We start from the raw sequence: 20574 nt of genomic DNA on the forward strand, positions 1-20574 counted from the left end.
GATTTTCCTTATTTTATTCTCCTTTTCTTATAAAAGCACCCCTATGAAGATCAATAAGGCTTGATATCTTTATATCTATCGTGATCCTCCATTGTAAATAGAGTAACATGCCTGTGGCACAGCTATGTTAGAATAAATGAAAATTGAACTCTTCCTGACAGCTAATAACTAATGTATATTTAAAGCATATGAAATCTGATAAGCCTATGATGCCCATTTAAATCACTCAGTTGCTCCACTGTCAGTTATCAGCCAGGATCTAATTTGATGTCTTTATAAAATATAAATACATATAAAAATAATATAAACCTACTATAAACAGAAATGACTTGGTTAGTAATATGAAAATTGAGCAGCTATTTTTATCTCATTTAAAATGATGCCCTCAATTACTTTAAATTATCATTAATTATATAGACATTTTGACCACTTAAGTTTGTGTTTGAGTCATCTTGCAGCTCTTACATAGCAAAGCATTTTGAACTTTATATTGCCTTTCCTATTTTCTCATGCTTATCAGGGACTTGCATAGGCACTATTTTTTCTATGACTCTATACACAGATGTATGCCTGAAATTTTCTTTTGTGTCTCAGTGTTTCTAGCATTATATTACTGACAGATTTTTTGTTGGTTAGCAATCTAATTTTTTTCTTGGTATATATAGTCCTTTCAGTCCTTTCAAATATATATATATATATATATGTAGTCAGTTTACAATGTTGTGTCAATTTCTGGTGTGCAGTACAATGCTTCAGTCATACATGAACATACATATATTCATTTTCATACTCTTTTTCACCATAAGTTACTACAAAACAGTATTGGATATAGTTTCCTGTGCTATACAGTATGAACTTGTTTATGACTTGGGAGTTTGAGATTTGCAGGTACTAAATATTAACATTACATTTTATGATGCTCACTTTATCCCATATTCAGACATGCTTTTAAAACTTTATGTTCACTTAATATATAATTAAGCAGACTTACTCTAAATTGTTTTATTTTCTGTCTGTTTCTAAAATAGAATTAGCTAATAAATTCAGTGATAAAAGCTTGAATTATACTTTTATTTTATTTGCCAAGATCCCACTCCTGGCTGACCATTTTGGGTATTTAAGTATAAAGTAAGTAAATGTCAGTAGAATTAGGAAACCATTCCTGTGGTAATATTATTTTCAGTCCTTTCAAATAAACTCAGTGCCCAATATTTTGCAGAGGAAGCATTCTAAACATGATCAGGATCTTCTATCTTGTACGTTTGTCAGAAAGCGTGAAATGTTAAACAGTTTGATAAACAGAATAGTGCACCACACTGGCCCCTACCTATATCCATGTTCTAATCCTGAAATCTGTGAATATGTTATTTTACATGGCAAAGGGGATTTTGCAGATGTATCAGGTTAAGGACTCTGAGACAGGGAGATTAGCCTGGATTATCTACATGGGCCTAGTCTAACAACAGGAGTCCTTAAAAATTGAAAATCTTTCCCAGATGTGGTCAGAAAGATATGACTTTGGAAGAAGGATTAGAAAGCTGTAAAGCTGTTAGCTTTGAAGATAGAGGAAGGGCCATGGGTAAAGAAATGTGGGTGAACTCTAGAAGCCGGAGAAGAGAAGGAAATATATTCTTCCTTTGACTTACAGAAGGGCATACAGCCCTGCTGACATCTTGATTTTTAGCCAAGTGATACCTGTTCCTGACTTGACCTACAGAACCATAAAATAATGTTTGTGTTGCTTTAAGCTGCAAAATTTGTGATAATTTGTTACAGCAGTGATAAAAACAAGTATAGGGGAAGTAATCCAAATTTATGGATTGGAGGGCTCAACATTTTAAAGATGTCAGTTCCCCTTCAACTGATTCAAAGATTTATATGTGCACATCAAAATCCCCAAAACTTAATTGTTGTTACTGTTTTTTTGTAGAACTTGACAAGCTGATTCTAAATACATAGAGAAGCTTGAAGAGCCAACAATAGCCAAGCTGATATTAAAGAACAATGTTAAAGAACTTATTATAAAACAATATTAAGTCTATGTGATAACTACCTAAAGTTAGACATATAGACCAATGGAACAGTATTGAATTAAACCCTGTACCATACATGAACAGTAATTTTAGATAGATTATAAATCTAATAAATTTGAAACATAAAGCACAGCATCTGGGGGAGGGTAAAGCTCAGGTGGAATGTGTGCTTAGCATGCATAAGGTCTTGGGTTCAACTCCCAGTACCTCCATTAAAATAAATAACCTAATCCTCCACCAAAATAAAGCATCTAGAAAATAGTGTAGGAGATATTTTAATGTCTTTGAAATGGCAAAGAGTTCTTAAATAGGACACAGCACTAAACATAAAAGAAGAATTTTAAGTTGGACTTCAGTAAAATTCAGAATTATTTTTATCAACAGATACCATTAAGAAAGTGAAAAGCCACACGGTGGGAAAATATATTTTCTATACCTATATCCAACAAAAGACTTATATCTAGGGCAAATAGAGAACAAAAACCAGTGGGGAAAAAGGCAAAACCTCAATATTAAAATGTGCAAAAAAATTGAACAGGTGCTTCATAAAAAAAAAAAAAAATCCAAATAAGCTATGAAAAGGGGCTGACCTCTTTAGTAATAATAAAAATACATACTAAAACCACACTTGGAACACCATTAGACATCCACTAAAATAGTTAGTTGTTAAGTGATATGAAGCATTGGTGAGGGCAACATGCAATGGGGACTCTTACACATGGCCAGTGGGAATATAAATTCTTACAAATACTTTGAAAATAGGCTTTTTGAAAGTTATATATATATATATATATATAACACACACACATATATACATACATACACACACACACACTCCCTGTGTACCCTTCAGAAGCTTCTACATCTGAGCACAAAAGGACATCCAGAAAATTCTCATAATCACTGTTATAGCCCCAAATAGAAAATGACCCAAACACCTGTCAACAATAAATACATAACCATAAGTGGTGGCACATGCATACAAGTTGTATACTTTAAAGCAATAAAAATAAATATACTAGTTTACAGAAAACACTAGTGGATGAATCTTACATAATGTTAAGTGGAATGTACGGGACTAAAAATTTCAAAAGCAAAAAAACCAATCCATGGTGGCTGAATTTAGGATGGTGAATCCATCAAAGGGGTGCCATAGTATCTGGGAAGAAACCCAAAGTGGAACAGCAATGTTCTGTTTCTTGACTGGATGAAGGTTACATAGATTTGTTTACTTTGTGAAAAATCACTGAGCTGTATACTTAAGATATGTTCACATGTAAGCATGTATATTATATTTGCATTTTTAAAAAAAAATGTTTGCTTGCAAAAAAAGATATCCAAAGCCTAAGTATTTATCAGTAGGAGAATGGATAAAACAAATGATAGTATATTCAAACAATGGAATACAATTCAACAATAAAAAAGAATCAACTACTGATACAAGGATGAACCTCAAAAGCCTAATTTATACATTTCATTGTCAGGTAAATTTTAACTCAGAAGGTAAATAAAACTATAAGCAGGCATGTGCCCTGGGGGGAGGGGTGCTGAAGCCTTTGTCTCCTCAGACCTGTGCCATTACTGGCACATCTCGCAAGAAGAGAGGCAGGGCTCAGCCACAGCTACCATCTCCTCCTGTGCATAGTGCCCGGGCGGGTGCAGGGCTGAGACCTGAATCTGCACGTGGGGGCCCCACAACCTTTTAGGCAGGACTGAGACTTGTTTATAGCCTGAGGCAGAGAGGATTTTTCTACCCTGACACCTCAGAGAACTTGTGCCGCCAAGGGAAACAAGGAGCTCAGATTTGGCACAGAGCGTAGGTGGGGCTGTTCCGTGGTCTTCCCTGAGCCCACCTACAGACCACCTACCCGAGGCAGAGCAGGCAGCTGCACAGAGCAGCAGAGCGACCAGCACCAGGAGAGGGCAGGTGGGCAGCCACCCACCTTCCTGGCAGGAACACAGCACCTGACCACAGTGCTGGGACAGGGTGTGATCTGCCCACCTGCTTCCCCCCAAGCACAGCATCTGACTGTGGCATCAGGAGGGGGAGTGACCTGCCCACCCACTGGGTAAGAGCTCAGCTCCTGACCTAGTCTTAGGAGGGGGCACAATCTGCTGGCCAACAGCCACTGAGAGCAGCACAGATGAGGGTGCCAACAGAAGGCCTATGAAACAGCAAGCTGAGTTCATGAAGCAGGGCAAAGACACAAAGACCTCTCGATAAAATCATTAAGGGCACACCATCTCCAGGATAAGTAGGTAACTTCTACTCCTTAAGCCACGGTGCCAGAGAGATATGAGCAATGTGAAGAAGCAGAGAAACCACTCCCAATGAAAAGATCAAGAGAAATCCCCTGAAAGCATGAACAAAGAAATAGACATTGATGGTCTATTAGATCAAGATTTCAAGAAAGAGTGATCAAAGTACTGAAGGAACTAAAAGAAATAGTGTTTAGGTATATAAAATGTATCAAAAATTAAATAGAAACTATAAAGAAGAACTAGGTAGGGTTAGTAAACTCATTGGCTGAGATGAGAGCTGACCTAAAGGCTGTGCAAAGCAGACAAGAAAATACAGAAGAATAAATAAGTGACCTAGAAGATAGGACAACAGAAAGCACCCAATCAGAACAGCTGAGAGAAAAACAAATGAAAAACAAAACAATATACGGGACCTATGGGGTAATATAAACTGTGCCAATGTATGCATAATAGGAGTTCCAGAAGGGGAAAAAGAACAAAGCGGATTGAAAAGGTATGGGAAGGACTCATGACTGAAAATTTCCCAAACCTAAAGAAGGAATCATATCCAAGCACAGGAGGCTCAGAGGGTCCCAAGCAGGAAGAACTGAAACAGACCCACACCAAGGCATATCCTAATCAAGATAGCCAGATTCAAGGATAAAGAAATGATCCTAAAGGTAGCAAGAGAAAAACAAAGATTGAGTTACAAGGGAACCCCCATAAGGTTTTCAGCTGATTTTTCTACACTATTTACAACAGCTAAGACATGGAAACAGCCTAAAATGTCCATCAAAAGATGACTGGATAAAGATGTGGGATATTTATATGATGGGATACTATTCAGCCACAAAAACTGACTACATAACGCCATTTGCAGAGATATGGATGCTCCTGAAGAATGTTATTCAAGGTGGAGTAGTTCAGAAAGAGAAAGAGGAATACCATGTGAGATCACTCATGTGTGGAATCTTAAATATATGCAAGATCTTGTGGTAACTCACAGCAAAAAAAAAAAAGTGACAATGAATATATGTAAGTTCATGTATAACTGAAAAATTGTGCTCTACACTGGAATTTGTCATAACATTGTAAAATGACTATTACTCAATAAAAAATGTTTAAAAATAAGTAAAATAAAATATAACCTTTAAAATACTGTATAATGAGAGGTGTGATGTTCTAGTATCTGTTCTAAGTAGTACGTTAGAGACACGTAAGAATAGCCAATGGTCAGAAAGATCACATATTATCAGCTACCACGCCATGCAAATTAATGGCATTTAGCAGATATTCATATATGTGTGTAAATATATAAAATAGGTATTAGTCTATATGTAAATCAAATAAAATATTATATTATAATCTAATGTAAAATTATATCAGCAAAAGCACTGTGCTGACATAAGTGTCTTGGTGTAAACAGATTACAATTTTTTATTGAGTTGTCATAATGGGATAATATTGTGAACCAAGTGGAAATTGTAAAAAAAAGTTATCCAAAAAAAAAAAAATCCTGACTACATGACAAGATGCAGTTACTATAAGGCCTTTCCCATTATTTACTATCAGTGTCAGAAAGTCTTGGAATAAGTTAGGAGAATTAAAAACTCTAACAAGACACAAGAATGCACTCTCTGTTAAAGAAAATAAACGAAAAGAAAAAAACAAATGAATAGACAATTAAGGTCCTACAGATAAAAATACCAATTTTTATGGGAAATAGCCTTAAAATAAAAAATAAGGAGATTATATTCTAATTTCACCTTTTGAATTAAGATATACAAAATTTAGCTGAATACCTTCGTATTTTGCACTTATGAAGAAAAAAATGTATTTGCAATGAAAAAGCAGCCATTACCCTGCCTTTTGAGTATTCTAAAGTTTTAGGTTTGAATATATTTCATCTTAAATGATCTTAAGCACTATGCACTTGTTGGTGTTTTAAAAATACCACTGTGTGTGGAACTTCTAAAAGTGCTTCAAAAATTTTATATTTTTGTAATAATTTAGCAATGGCCTGGATATTATTTTTAACAAGACAACTCACCATGGAATACTGCAAGATTTTTTCAATGAGTTTATATTCACACATGTTTAAGATTGTCACTGTATTATGAGAAAATGTCAACCGTGGCAGTATTTTGACTTGAAAATGAGATAAGCTGAGAAGCATATTTTAAGTATAAACTAAATGATTGCATTCCTTTAAAGACAAGAAAGTAAAAGCATGATATACTCTGACTTTGACACACTTAAAATATAAAAATTAACATAATGTAATTTTACACACTTCTCTTTAACTCTCAGTACTTTCTCAGCCCCTTTCCCATTACACCCGCGTCCCCGCACCTGACCCTTGGTGTACACACCTCCGTTCACACGGGGGAAGGGGGGACCCTGGCGGTGAGGACCAGGGGCGCGGACACCCCAGCGGCCCCGATGGACACAGACACTCACCCGCTCCCGGCGACCGAGGAGAATAGTCGAAGCGGGCCCGCCAGCGCACCCGTCCCCTCCTGCCCTGTTTGCCGGGACCCCAGCTCGGTCAGGTCCACACACACCCCGGCAGGAAGCGGGCTCAGGCCATGGGAAACCGGCATAACTTCAGACAGAGAGCGGGGAGCATCCTCCCGCAGACACGCAGGCAGCGCTGTCCCGGAGCCTCCTTGGCGCCGCCCTCTCAGCCCTGAGGAAAGCAAGCTCCGCCCCCAGGGAAGACGCTGGCTGCTGACGCGGACTGCGCATGCGCACCGCCACCTAAGGCACGCTGGCTTCGTGCGCCCCCTTCAGGTCCTCGAGGGCGGTGCAGAATACTCGGAACTCAAGTAGAACACATGACCCCTCCCAGCCGTGATGCTAAATCACTGGAAATCTCAGTGCCCTGGCCTCTTTTTTAATGGCACTGGTGATGCTCTCATCCAGCCATGCCTGCTCTCTTGCCTGGCACATGCCTCAGTCCTTGGAATCCCGCCTGATTCAGATTCTGTTCTGGAGGAAGGACAGGTGCAGAAGAATCTCAAAATTCCAGACTTAGAAGATGACCAGGAACCCAAACTCAACTCTGTCAACTCCCTGGGGTCCCCTGAGGAGTGTGGTTTTCTCAGAACCATCTTCCCTGTGTCAGGAGCAGACCAAGCCTCAGGTAGCTTAGAGAGGCTATCATGCAGCACATGCTTTGGATGGTTCTCAGTTCAGACCTGCATGATCTTGAGACCCTTTTGTAACTCCTAACACTCTGTTTTCTCATACCTATAGTGATGGTTATTGATGACTGAGTTAAACCTCTTACAATGCTGAGGTGCTATTGTTCCTTGGATAACAGAATATTTTGAAGGGATCAACTGTTTATCACTTCCCCCTAATGAAGTATGTTTTTAAAGCTAGAAATGTTTCAGGGGGCACTCAGGTCCTCCTCTTGCACCAGTTCCTGAGGTGTTGGCAGTTTCTGCTCTGAGCTCCAGATCCTGATCCTGCCGGTGGTCTATGGTGATGCCAGTGTGTACATGCTCTTCCTTTTGCACCGGTGTGGAAAGGAGACAGCCCTTCCCCTACATGAGGCTGCAACATGCTGACACTCAAAGCAGGCACAATGAAGAACCAGCTAGAGTCCCCGGTACCAGCTGTCCCAGGTAGAAACGTCACCTTCACCACAGTGTTCCTGTGCTCCTATCAGGCCTTCACTACTCCCAGCAGGCCATGCATGAGCAGTGTGACAGTGTGACACCTGCACAGCATGGTGGTGATGATCCCACCTTATCTGTTTCTTTTTGGAATGTCCCCACACCTCTCTGAGCTTCACTTTGCTCTTCTCACAGGCAGAGTTGTACAGGCATGAACCTCACAGGGTTATGGTATGTAGTCACGGTAGCTGCTCACCCAGTGGCAGGCTCTGCCGAGAGGGCTGCTGGGAGTGCTGTGTGTCTTCACACTTGTCCTTCACTCTCCCCAGTGAAAACACTCTTGGCCTTATCCTTCCCTGGCCTGCGGCCTTTCTGTGCTTGCAAAAGAGCATGGAAACAATCTGCAAAGAAGTTTTGAGGTTCTGTCCATCTGGTCCAGGAAACGCTGACTCTCCTAGATGTGCTGTTGGGTGGGCTCTCATGGGAGGGGCTTGGGCAGGACTTCCCTTTGCAATAAGCTGCCCCACCCAGGCCTTTCCATGATCCAGACTCCTGGGGCCAGGGTGCAAATCCCCAGCTCCCCACTTGTCAACCATGTGACCTGGGCAACTTTCTCAAACCCAAGCTTTGTCCACCCAAGGTCAGCAGAGATGGGGGATAACAGGATGTCCCGCAAGAGTGTCTGTGCAGATTAAGTGAGGTAGAACAGACAGAACAGTGGTGGGGCCTGGCCCATTGGTTGGCAAAAGGGAGCTTAACATGTGCAGCAAGTTCCACGGGTCACCCAGCAATCTGCCCAGAGGCTTAGCCACTCCATCGCTATCATGCATCTGAAGTCCACTTAACCACATGGGAGAGAAACAAACACATTTTCTGAGTGTAGCTACCACAGGGAAAATTGCATCTGAGCGGGGAGTAATACCAGAGGGTGATCAGAATGTCGGAAGATGCCCCCTGGGTTTGAGCAGACTGGAGCTGCCCTCCAGAGCCTGGGGTTAGTGAGGATGGGCTTGTAGAAATGCCCCTCTCCTTTACCCATCAATGCTGGGTCCTGCGGGTACTGAGTCCCACAATCGGTGTGCTGCTAGGTCCCTCAGCACAGAGAAAAACCCAGGGGTTCCCACAAGGCTTCGGCCACATCCTCTGCTTCCTGAACTCCCACTCTGGTGACCCCACCTGGGATGCAGAGATGAGGTGAGGCAGGGACCTGTGCTGTCAACATCACTGCTCTACCCTGGGAATCTGGCACACAGTAGGTGCTTGGTAAGACATTGTTGAATGAACAGCAATACTGGGCCAAGTTTGTGTGGGTGTCTGTGCCCCCAGATCAGGGACCCCTCAGGGCCCACCTCATAAGTGACATGAAAATAATGATCCCACCAGGAGCAATAACAGTTCCTCAGAATAAATGGGCTTTTCCAAGCACTCTCCACCTGTTGCAAAGGCCTCCCAGCAGGGAAGTGGGCTGTCAGGGGCAGCACTGCACTCTCCACTGTAACAAGGAGAAAGCCAAGGGCCACAGAGAGGAGTGCCTTTCCAGTGTCACTGCTCACTTTCCCACCTTTTGGGAGACCAGGAGGCTTTTCTACTACATTCTGGCTCTGAAGCCCCAATACTGTGTGGACATGCCTCCCTCCCTGGAGCAAGGAAACACTAAGTGACCTGTCACTTGTCACCAAGCAGACAGGCTCATTCCAGCTCATTGTGCCACCAGCAGGTTGTGCTAGAAGCAGGATCCTCTGGGAGATATCACACTCTCCCAAGCTGGAAACAGGTGAACAGCTCACAGGTTTCCTGAAGAGGATGGTCACATGGCCTTGATCTGGCCGATCAGCATTTTCCATCCTCTCTGGCCACTGTGATTGGCTCAAGGCTGGGCACCAGCCCAATCAGGCTCCACGGAGGTCAGGCCTAGTTGCTGGAATCCTGGGAGCAGAGAAGTTCTATTTCAGTTGGGAGTTGAGGGGTGGTGATGTCAGCCTGTGGCAGTTGGTGACTATCTTGCTTTCATAAAGGCAGAGCCATGTGAAGATGACACCAGTGGCAGAGCCCAGAGGTGGGGAAGGATGACTTTTGTTGATGTCACTGAGCACCAGGTACAGACCTGCCTGAAGCTATCTCCCTGTGGACGTCTCAGTTAGGTAAGTCATTCTCTCCTGCCCTGTTTGCTTCTTAAAGCCACTTTGGTTTTCTGACACTGGTTTTAAGAAAAAGTTTGACTATTCCTTCAAGCTGGCTAAATGGAGACCCTGGAACTGCAACAGTGAGGTGACAGGCAACAATGTGGCAAATAGACTCCAGAGGCCTCTGTTCAAACAGGGGATTGTAAATGACAAGGGAGAGTACACATGGCCTCAGTGAACAGATTTGCTACTGGTAGCTCCCAGTTCCTGGATATTAGAGTGCATTCACTCAGCCAAGTCTCAACTCTGCTGTCACACCTGCTAACCCACACCACTCCTCTCCCACCTGCCGGGCCTAGGGGGGCTGGACACCCCCGGGCACCTGAAACAGCCCAGGGCTTTGTGTTGTAATTTACACAGGCTGCCCCTAGTTCTGAGGGTGAGGGTGACTGGGTTCCAGTTTACAGAGAAAACAGACTAGACGTTCTCACTGGTGAGATGTGGGGGTGGGACCCCAATCTACCATCTGACCTATGACTTCGGAGTGGACAGCCTCCCCACCCTCAGCCAGGATGCTTGCTAAGCCTCGGGGCTCAGGAGTCCTGTTCCCTCCATCACCCCTCCTGGAGGTGAGAGTGGGGGGCTCTTCTCTATACAACATTCACCCCTGCAGGGGCACACGTGTGACCTCACAGTCTGTCATCCCTTCCTTATGACCTGGACCTCCTTGATGTGTGAGCACTGCAGATCATGGGTGCACACGTGGGCAGGTGCACCATGACTGAGAGGACAGCACTCCAATTTAAGCCCCCTCCATGCTCAGATGATTACATCCTGGAATTGAGGGGTTCCCAGGGGTCAGGTGGCCAATTCTGGCCTTAGGGGCAAATTCTTATCACCCAGGGGGCTAATGTTTAAATTAAATTACACATTTACAATTCAATAGTCAAGCCTCTTTCTAGGCAGCCTTGTAGCCTCTCAGCTTTTACCCCTCGCTGTGACCATGTTCTAAGCTTCAAATTGAGTGCCATTATGGACATGAACATGTCCCTGTCATGTGTCACCTTCACAGTAAGCGGCCACCCCAAACTCCCCTCCTTTCCCCTTGTCGATATCTCCACACAGGGAGTAGGGCCCTTTTGATGCAGTTGTGCAAATGTGTGAGCTAAGGGTTTAGAATGTCCAGGCTAGGAGGGGTCTGCTCCACATGGCAGGGCAGGTGGGCTGGCAGGGGGTGATGGTTCACTTGTAAAACCTCAGCTGGTTTCAGGCAGTGACAACAGACTGGCAGCCAAGGGCTCACCTGGTGCAGAGTAAACGGATTAAATGTGTTCACCCAGACGCCTTGGGGGTGGCAGCCCTGGAGTACGACTACAAGTGAGGAAGGTGGAGGGTCCCCAGTGCCTGGACCTCCACCTTCTAAAAATCAGGACTGAGATGTGGCTTTGAAATCAGAACACTGGAGTTCAAAGCTTCTCCCACCACTTTGTCAATAATTCAAAGCAAATGAGCCTCAGTTTTCTCATGTGTAAAATGAGAACTTTGAAGCCTCTCCCTCTGAGGGTGTGGAGGGAAGTAAATGCGGTGACAGCAGAGCATAGGAGCTGTCTGGGCTGAGCCTGCATACAGGCAGGCCTTTGTTGCTGCCATGACCACTGTCTTCCAGGGCAGGGTCTGCACTCTCTACCTGTGAAGGTCCAGACAGTAAACATTCCAGGCTTTGAGGGACCTACAGTCTCTGTCACAACTACCACCCTCTGATGTTGGAGGGCAAAGGCAGTTCCTGCAGTAGGTAGTCCAGGCTCGCACCCCCGCTTCCTGACATAAGTATTCCTGAGATACAATTTTCACATAACTTTGTTGGCTTTAGGTGTGCAGCAAAATGACTTGTTACATGTGCATATTGTGAAATGATCAGTTCATTAACTATACTTGACGTCTGTCATCACCCATAGTGACACACTATTTTCCTTGTGATGAGAAATTTTAAGAGGTACTCTCTTAACTAACAAATGCACAACGCAGTGCTGTTAACTACAGTCACCTTGCAGTACATTATGTCCCCAGGACTTGTTTATCTTCTAACTGGAAGTTTGTACATTTTGATTATCTTCCCGAATTTCAATCACCCCCTGACTCACCTCTGGCAACCACCAACCTGATCTCTGTTTCTATGTGTTTCGGTTTATTTTGTAGATTCCACATATAAATGAGATCATAGGTATTTGTCTTTCTGTCTTATTTATTTCACTTAGCATAATACCCTGAAGGTCCACCCAAGTTGTCACAAATGGCAGTATTTCACTTTTTTAATGTCTGAATAAGATTCCATTTTATATACATATATATGCATCACTTTTTCTGTACCCATTCATCTGCAGATGGACACTTAGGTTGTTTACATATCTTGGTTATTGTAAATAATGATACAGTGAACATGAGGGTGCAGTTGTCTCATTGACATAGTGATTTCATTTCCTTTGGATATATTTCCTGCAGTGGACTTGCTGGATCATATGGAAGTTCTAATTTTAAATTTTGGGGGAGCCTTCTTACTCTTTTCCCGAGTGATAGCACAATTTACATTCCCACCAACATTGCACAAGTTTCCCTTTACTTCACACCACCACCATCACTTGTTATCTCTTGTATTTTGATGACACCCACCCTGACAGTTGAGAGGGGGTATCTCATTGTGGTTTTGATTTGCATTTCCCTGATGGTGAGTGATGTTGAGCACCTTTTCATGTACCTGATAGACATCTGTGTGCCTTCTTTGGAAAAATGTCTATTCAGTTCCTCTGCCCACTTTTTAAATCAGATTGCTTGTTTTTTGCTGTTGAATTGTAAGAGTTTTTTATATGTTTTGGGTGTTAACCCCTTATCAGATATATAGTCTGAAAGTACTTTCTCCCCTTCTGTCTGTTATCCTACCCTCTGCTTTCTGGATGACAGGGGTCCAGGCACTTGGGAATCTCTGCTTCTCACGTGTTTCCAATGGTGGGTGGGTGAGGGCTGTGTTCTGATAAAAGTGTGCACAACCGTGGGTCACTACCCCTTAGTTTAGAAGGTGGGCTCTGAAGAGTGCAGTGTGGGCAGGGATGTTTCCCTGAAGTCATCATTTGGATGGTCATGTGCTCTGGAACTCACATCATCTAGCCCGGGTGTGATGGGGCAATTTGCAAAGGGAGGACCTTGTAGCTAAGACACTGACCAGGTGATCTTGTGTCTTGTTGGAAGGACCTGGAAACAAAGTTGTGTGGAACAGGGACTCCTCCAGGTCACAAGGCTCAGTTCAGACTTCTGGGATGCAGAGACCTGCTCAGAGCCACTGTCACTGAGGAGGGAAGGGCCTCAGGCAGGAGGGAGGAGTTGCTGGATTTCACTTGCCCTGTTTGTCAAGTTTCAGCTCTGGTGATGTGTGGAACATGGGCTTAGCTTTGGGAATGTAAGAGGAGAGGTTCCTGGGGAAGGGCTGGCTTTTTCCTCTGATTGAGGTCCTACTGTGTGCCAATCACAGCAGTCCTCTGAGTCAGGGCTGGAAAGCCAGGCACAGAGAGGTCAGGGAGTTTCCAAGTCACACAACATTAGGGGCATCATTAGGGTCTGATGCAGACCTGACGCCCAGCCCACATTCTCTCTCCTTTCTCAGGACCATCATGATCCCACATGTCAGAATCACCCAGAGAGGCCCAGGTATGGGCACTGGGACCTTTCCTGCCTAACATGCCAGGAGCCTTAAGAGGGACGACAAGACACTTCCTGAGTCCATGATGCCCAGAGGCTGCTCTTAGCAAGAGGCTCAGCACACACTCCTGGATGAATCCTAGCTCTGTCCTGAGTCACTCTGTCCTCCCTGCCTCAGTTCTTCTGCCCACATGGGGCTGCAAACAGCAGCCACTTCACAAGGGTCTATGGAACCTCCAGGACCCCAGAAGCAGCGCCCTCACACAGGGAGCACGGTCTCCTTAACTTTTCCTCACCTCTTTGCTGGATGTAGAGTCCCAGAGGGGCACTGGCTTGTCCCAATTCTCACCCCAGATCAGGGTCCAGCAGGGGGTGGTGTCCAGGCTGGACTCTGTCCTCTGCCCCTTTTGGGGACCCTCATTCATTGCACCTTGGCTGCCTGGACACTGTCTTCCAGGGGCCACTCTGTGCCTCCCACACCTACCTAGCATCCACCCACCCTGGGTTACTCCAGCGCCCTCTGGCCCTTGGCCACACACCTACTCCGTGTTGAGTGGAAATGAGGTGACCGACATGCTGGGCCTCCTGGACAGTCTGGAGGAGCCCGATATCCCCAACCTGCCCACCACACCAGGTGCCCAAGATGGGGAGAGGGTGTGCCTCCATTCATACTCTGATTTGCTCAGATTCTCAGCACCTACTTTGCTGGGTGGATATGGGGGCAGAGGTATGATGTAAAAGCAGGAGACATGGACAGCAGACCATGAGAAGGGGGCTAGCCCAGGCTGGTCTCATAACCCCCTTAGATTTGACTTTATCATCTTTAAAGTGGGACAGACTCTTGTGAGGTGAGCAGGATCCTGACCCATAGCCAGGCACTGTCCTAAACACCTTAGAGAAGCTTACTGACTCCTCATGAAAATCTGTGGGGCAGGGACAGGCATTATCACCCATTTCTGCAGAAGTAACTGAGGCGCAGAGAGAACAGCTGAGGTGACCACCCCAGATTACAGAGCCCAGGTCATCTGGTTCCAGTGTCCAGGCTCATGGTAAGTGCCCATTCTGGGTTTTCCTCCTCCCTTCATCCTCCACTGGGACCCATGGCCGCAGCCTCATCTCAGTGTGATTGTTCATGGGGAGCAGGGTGGTTGCACTGAGGGCCCGTTTCTCTGAGGACTGCTTTCCCAGAAGGCTCAAGGGGTTGACTGTATTCACTACTGGACACCCAGGCCTGGGCCCAGGCCAGCCACACTGCAAAGCCTGAATCAGTGATTGTTGAGTGAATACCTGAACCTCTGCGTGTATCTGCATGTTGCCCCCATTTCCTCATCTCCACAGCTGGCTACCCGGCCAAAACGTTGTGTAATCAGGCCTGGGCCAGGGACAGTCAAGGGGACCAGAGCTGCTCAGCTGGGGACAGGAAGCCTCAGGGGCCCTGTGGCTGTCCCAAGCACCTCCTGGGGCAATTCACAGGGAAACCCAGACAGCTTCCAGGAACAGCAATCAGGTCCCAATCCCAGGGGTATAGGGTAGGTCTTGAGGGGTGTTCCTGAGACTGACTTTGTGTATGAAGGGGGCCTGGGGGTCAGGCTGCTTTCAACGTCCATTCCAGGCCCACACCCCTGCTGGCAGCATGGAGCTAGTCATAAAGGACACAGGTCGTGGGGCCAAGGATATAGCAGGGCTCTGCTCCCTCTCTGTGGCTCAGTGTCCTCATCTGTAACAGAGAACTAGTAACAGGGCCATGGGAGGGCTCACTGAGACCCTCCTCTGTGGCTTTGGTTGGACACTGCCCTCTCTCTGCTCAGTGCCCTTCTCTGTAATAGAGAACTAGTAACATTTTTCTTAGCCCGTTTTGGCCCCATTTTTCTGAGTCTCTTTCTACATTGGGCCCAGGGCTTTCACAGAGATCACAGACTTGGGATGTAATCAGAGTGTGGTCACAGCCCTAGTGGTCTCAATTGAGGCCAGAGGAGCTTCAGGGGGGGTGGGAATCCAGAACTGCTTCATGGAGGAGGTAAGATCTGAGCTGTGTCCCCAAGGATGAGCTGTCATCTAGCTGAGGCCTGGCATTGAGCAGGACCCATGTACATGGTTAATGAGGGTGTGAATGAATGGATGGGCACCCCTCTAACAGAGAGTGAGGGGGGAGTCCCCTAGGCCAAAGCAGGAAACACAGGGCACCCTGGGGGAGCAGAGGGCGGGGCTGCAGTGTGATGCCTGCCTCACCCTTTATGGGTGTCTTGCCACCACTTTAGCGTGTGTTCTGGTGGATTTAGAGCCCTTTCCTCTCCTCTGCTAAAGTATCCTGCTCTTCATTCCCAGCAACATCCGCCTGTGTCACCTCAGTGTCCCCAAGTGGACCTGGACCTGTCTTGTGGGAGATTGTGAAGAGGGATTTGGTGTGCATCCCAAGAATGATGTGGGAGGGAGAGGATAATAGGGACCTCCATAGGGGATCATGGGCTGGGAGACATCGGAGGGGTGGGGAAGGCAGAGCCTCAGAGCTGTAGGATCCTGCTAGTGGTGGCTCCTTCACGAGGGGCTTCACAGGAAGGAAGCAAACATGGGGTAAAGGCAGAGCTCAGTTTGGGGCTTGCTGACATGGAACAGCTCATCACAGAGATGTCCAGAGGAGCTGGATGTAGGGAACGAAGATGCCACTGATGTCAGGGTCAAAGCCTGAGACCCAGATGTGGTGGGGCGGTGGTGCAGGGGAAGGGGCTTGAGGATATCAAAATGTTCATTCATTGGGGTCCTCAGGGTGGGGACCTTCATGTTCATTTCATAGCCACCTGGTGCCTGACAGAGTTAGGCTTAGGGAGGTCACTGAGTAGACATGTGCCGATAACCTAGATTCTCCTCTTTCCACATAAAGTCCCTGGTGTGAAGCCAGCAGGCACTCTTCAGAGTCATACACCCTCACCCATGGGCTCTCTGTGTGCCTAGAGCCCAGTGGCCCCTTACCTCCCACTCCCCACTGCAGGACCCTTTGCACACCTGCATTTCCACAAGCTATAAAACATCTTCTCTTGCTGTGTGTTTACCCTATGAAACCTCATTGCCCCAGGAAGAGAGAACTCACATCCTTCCCTTATTAAATTGGTAAAGCCTTTTGTTCAGAGAAGCCCCTGACAGATCTCACAACCAACAAGGTACCTGTGCATGAATTGATCATGCAGCCCCCTCCTCCTTGTGTGCACAGCACCCCCCCAATAACAGACCCCACACACTCAACATTGGCTCTCGTGTAGGCACCTCTTGCCTGTGTGGCTTGATGTTGCCTATAGCAGTGTCCCTATTGAACTTTCCTAAACCCTTCTCAGACGCTGGTAATTCTTTACCAACCCAAGTAATTAGCCTGCCATTGTGCCCACAACACCTGAAACAGAGTTGACTAAATTATGCAGACTGATGATGCAGGTTAATTTGCTATAAAGTTGAAATCAAGGTTTACAAATGAAAGCAACATACATACTCAAGGCAGGACTAAGAACTCACACGGATAACTAAGACCCTCCACATACATCCCACTTTGCCCTTAGGGCCTTTGGGATGGCTGCTCTTTCAGCCAGGCTCTCTCTCCCCCTGCTTCTTAAACACCTCCAGGAATCTGCTCAAATGTCCTCCCTGACCTTATTTTTCTCCATGGAACATATCACCTCCGGACATTGTATATATTTTACTTAATTTTCTCTGTGTCCCCCACCAGGCTGTCTGCTGCATGTGGATGGAGACCTGACTGCTTCACTACCTGCTGTGCCCAGTATCTGGAACCCACCCAACACAGTAGGACCTCAGAGATTGTGTGACGGGTGTGTGATCACTGTAGGCCACAGACAAAAGCCTTCCCAGCAGTCATGGTAAGAGTCATTCATACTCTACTTACTGAGCCCTACTGTGTGCTGGTTACTGACCTGGGTGGGAGGCATGCAGTGGATTAGACACAGTGAGCACACACAGCATGTTAGGAGGGACCTGTGCTCTGGAGAGCACATAAGGCTGGGGGAAGTCAGGAGTGCAGGAGTGGAGGAGAAGAGGGCCAGGTGGAGACAGTGGTGCCAGAGGAGACAGAGAGGTGGGGCCCAGGTCTTGTAGGGCTTTATGGTTCCTGTGAGGGCTTTTCCTCAGGGCAGCGGAACCATGGCTGGGTACGGAGCAGGGGCCCGTGTCCTGAATGCTATGCAGGAAATGGAGCAGGTGTCTGCTGGGGAGATGTGCTTGGAGGAGGCTGTCCCTGTAGACTGTGCAGGCAGAGAAGGCTCCTCTGAGGAGGTGACATCTGAGCTGAGCCCTTGTATGGACCGTGTTTCCACCTTCTGTAGACTGGATGCTTTCATCTGCCCTGCAGCCCTGTGCAGGACACACCCTGTTCTCAGTCACCTGGACTTGGCCTCCTGCCTCCCTTGTGGGCCCTCCCACCCCAGAAGGAGTCCTTCTAGATCTAACTCACTACCTCCTCCACTGGACTTGGACTCACACTGAGCCACTGTCCACCTGCCCAACTCACCCAGAGTCAAGTCCAGAAACTTGGGGGAGCCCCTCCACCACAGAGCCCATGAACTTACTCAAATGGCCAGTCCTCAGCCTGCTCACATGCCTCACACTCCCCTCCTGCAGAAACCCTGTGACAGATCATGTCCACAGCACCCTGCTCCTCCGATCCTGACCCCAGGCTTTCCCATGGGGTGTGACCCCGCATGGGTTGCAGTCCCCTCCTCCAGTCTGGTGAGTAGAAACTACCTTTTCTTTTTTCTTTTGTTAATATATTTGTTTTTTTAATTTTTATTTTATTGAGTTATAGTCAGTTTGCATTGTTGTGTCAATTTCCAGCATAGAACATAATTTTGTCAATTGTGTTTACTCTTTCAAGAAACCATCTCTTGGCTTGATTTTTTCAAATGTTTCTTATATCTCTATTTTATTTATTTCCTCCCTGATCTTTATTATTTCCTTCCTTCTGCTTACTTTTGTTATTTTTGCTCTTCTTTTTCTAATTCTTTTAGGTGGTAAGTTTGATTGTTTATTGCAGTTGTTCCTCGTTTTTGAGGTAGACCTGATTCTCTCGCTATAAACTTCCCTCTAAGCACTGCCTTTTCTGGATCCCATAGGTTCTGTATGGTTGTGTTTTCATCATCATTTGTCTGAATGTGTTTTTTATTTCTTCTTTGATTTCATCATCCACCCATTTTTTTTTAAAGTAGTATGTTGTTTAACCTCCATACTGTCATTTATTTCTCCTTTATTTTTCTGTAGTTCATTTCTAGTTTCATGGTATTGTGGTCAGAAAAAGTTGCTTCAAATATTTTCTATCTTCTTCAAATTGTTAATACTTCTTTTGTGACAAAGTATATGATCTATCCTAGAAAATGTGGTATGTGCACTTGAGAAGAATGTATGTTCTATTTTAGGGAAATATAATGTTCTGAAAATATTACCCAAGACAAATTGTTCTATTGTATCATTTAATTTCTATGTTGTCTTATTAATTTTATGTATGGAATATCTGTCCAGTGATGTTAATGGATTGTTAAAATCTTCTACTGTGATTGTGTTCCGATCAAATTTTCCCTTTTTATCTGTTAGTATTTTCTTGTTATCTGTTATGTATTTAGGTGCTCCTATGTTGTGTTCATATATGTTAATGAGTGAAATATCTTCATCTATGACTCCTGTAATCATTATAAAATATCCTTCTTAATCTTTCTTTATAATCTTTGTTTTAAAGTCTATTTTATTTGAAATCACTGTTGATATTCCTGCTTTCTGGTCATTTCCATTTGTGTGGAATATCTTTTTCAATCCTCTCACTTTCAATCTATGTGTGTCCTTCTCCCTAACGTGGGTCTCTTCTATACAGCGTATTGTAGATACTTGCTTTATTATCCACTCTGCACTCTATGTCCTTTGATTAAAGCATTTAGTCCACTGACATTTATATTAATTATTGATAGAAATGTGTTTATTACACTTTGAACTTTGTTTTGCAGTTCATTTTGTATTTCCTCTTTGTTCCTTACTTTTTCTTTTTGTGGTTTGATAATTTTCCTTTTTATTATCTTGGTGTCTTTTTAGTTTTGTGACTCTATTGTAACTTTTTGGCTTGTGGTTAACCTACTTTGTACATATATTAACCCATTACTATATCTGTTTGTTTTAAACAGATAGTAATATAAGCTCAAACCCATCCTACCAAGAACAAAAAAGAGAGAGAGACAGAGAGAAAGAGAGAGAGAGAGAAACCTGTATATTTTCTTGCTCGCCTCTCCCACCCTTAATGATTTAGATGCCCTCTTTTATGATTTCATGTTTATTCTGTTGTAATTCATTGTAGCAATCACCTTTCCAATTATGGTTTTCTCCTTTTTGTAGCATCCTGCTTCTTTTCTATTTAGAGTAGGTCTTTCAATATTTCCTTTAGCATAGGTTTAGTGTTGCTAACTTCTTTTAGTTTTTGCTTGTCTGTGAAGTTCTTTATCTCTCCTTCTATTCTAAAGGATACCCTTGCTGGATAAAGTATCCTAGGCTGCATCATTTTTTCATTCAGGACTTTGAATATACCTTGCTTCTCCCTTCTGGCCTTTACTGTTTTTGTAGAGAAATCAGCTGAAAGTCTTATGGGGGTTCCCTTGTATCTCATTCTTTGTTTTTCTCTTGCTGCCTTTAGAATCATTTCCCATTCTCAACCCTGGTCATCCTGATTGTAATATGTCTTGGTGTGGGTCTGTTTGGGTCCTCCTTGTTTGGGACGCTCTGTGTTTCCTGTACTTGGATATCTGATTCCTTCTTTAGGTTTGGGAAGTTTTCAGTCATGATTCCTTCAAATATCTTTTCAATCTCCTTTGTTCTTTCTTCTCCTTCTGAGAC

The 20574-nt window shown here is 44.7% G+C and overlaps 1 protein-coding gene across 3 annotated transcripts in view; it reads left to right on the plus strand.

The window, feature by feature from the left end:
* LOC140694096 (uncharacterized) overlaps positions 1–17555 on the plus strand; it is a 33153-nt gene extending 15598 nt beyond the window's left edge. The window contains exons 11-15 of one of the 3 annotated variants that reach the window (XM_072957537.1): positions 7662–7906; positions 9913–10038; positions 13673–13716; positions 14670–14756; positions 17420–17555. The gene's annotated coding sequence lies outside the window, so the exon portion shown is untranslated. Of the gene's footprint in view, positions 1–1930; positions 2187–5154; positions 5281–7661; positions 7907–9912; positions 10039–13672; positions 13717–14669; positions 14757–17419 lie in introns of those variants that run through there. The other 2 variants (XM_072957539.1, XM_072957538.1) reach the window with 2 other exon arrangements.
* The last annotated feature ends 3019 nt before the right edge of the window (positions 17556–20574 follow it).

Source organism: Vicugna pacos, unplaced genomic scaffold (assembly GCF_048564905.1).
Source record: "Vicugna pacos unplaced genomic scaffold, VicPac4 scaffold_20, whole genome shotgun sequence".
Classification (NCBI taxonomy): domain Eukaryota; kingdom Metazoa; phylum Chordata; class Mammalia; order Artiodactyla; family Camelidae; genus Vicugna; species Vicugna pacos.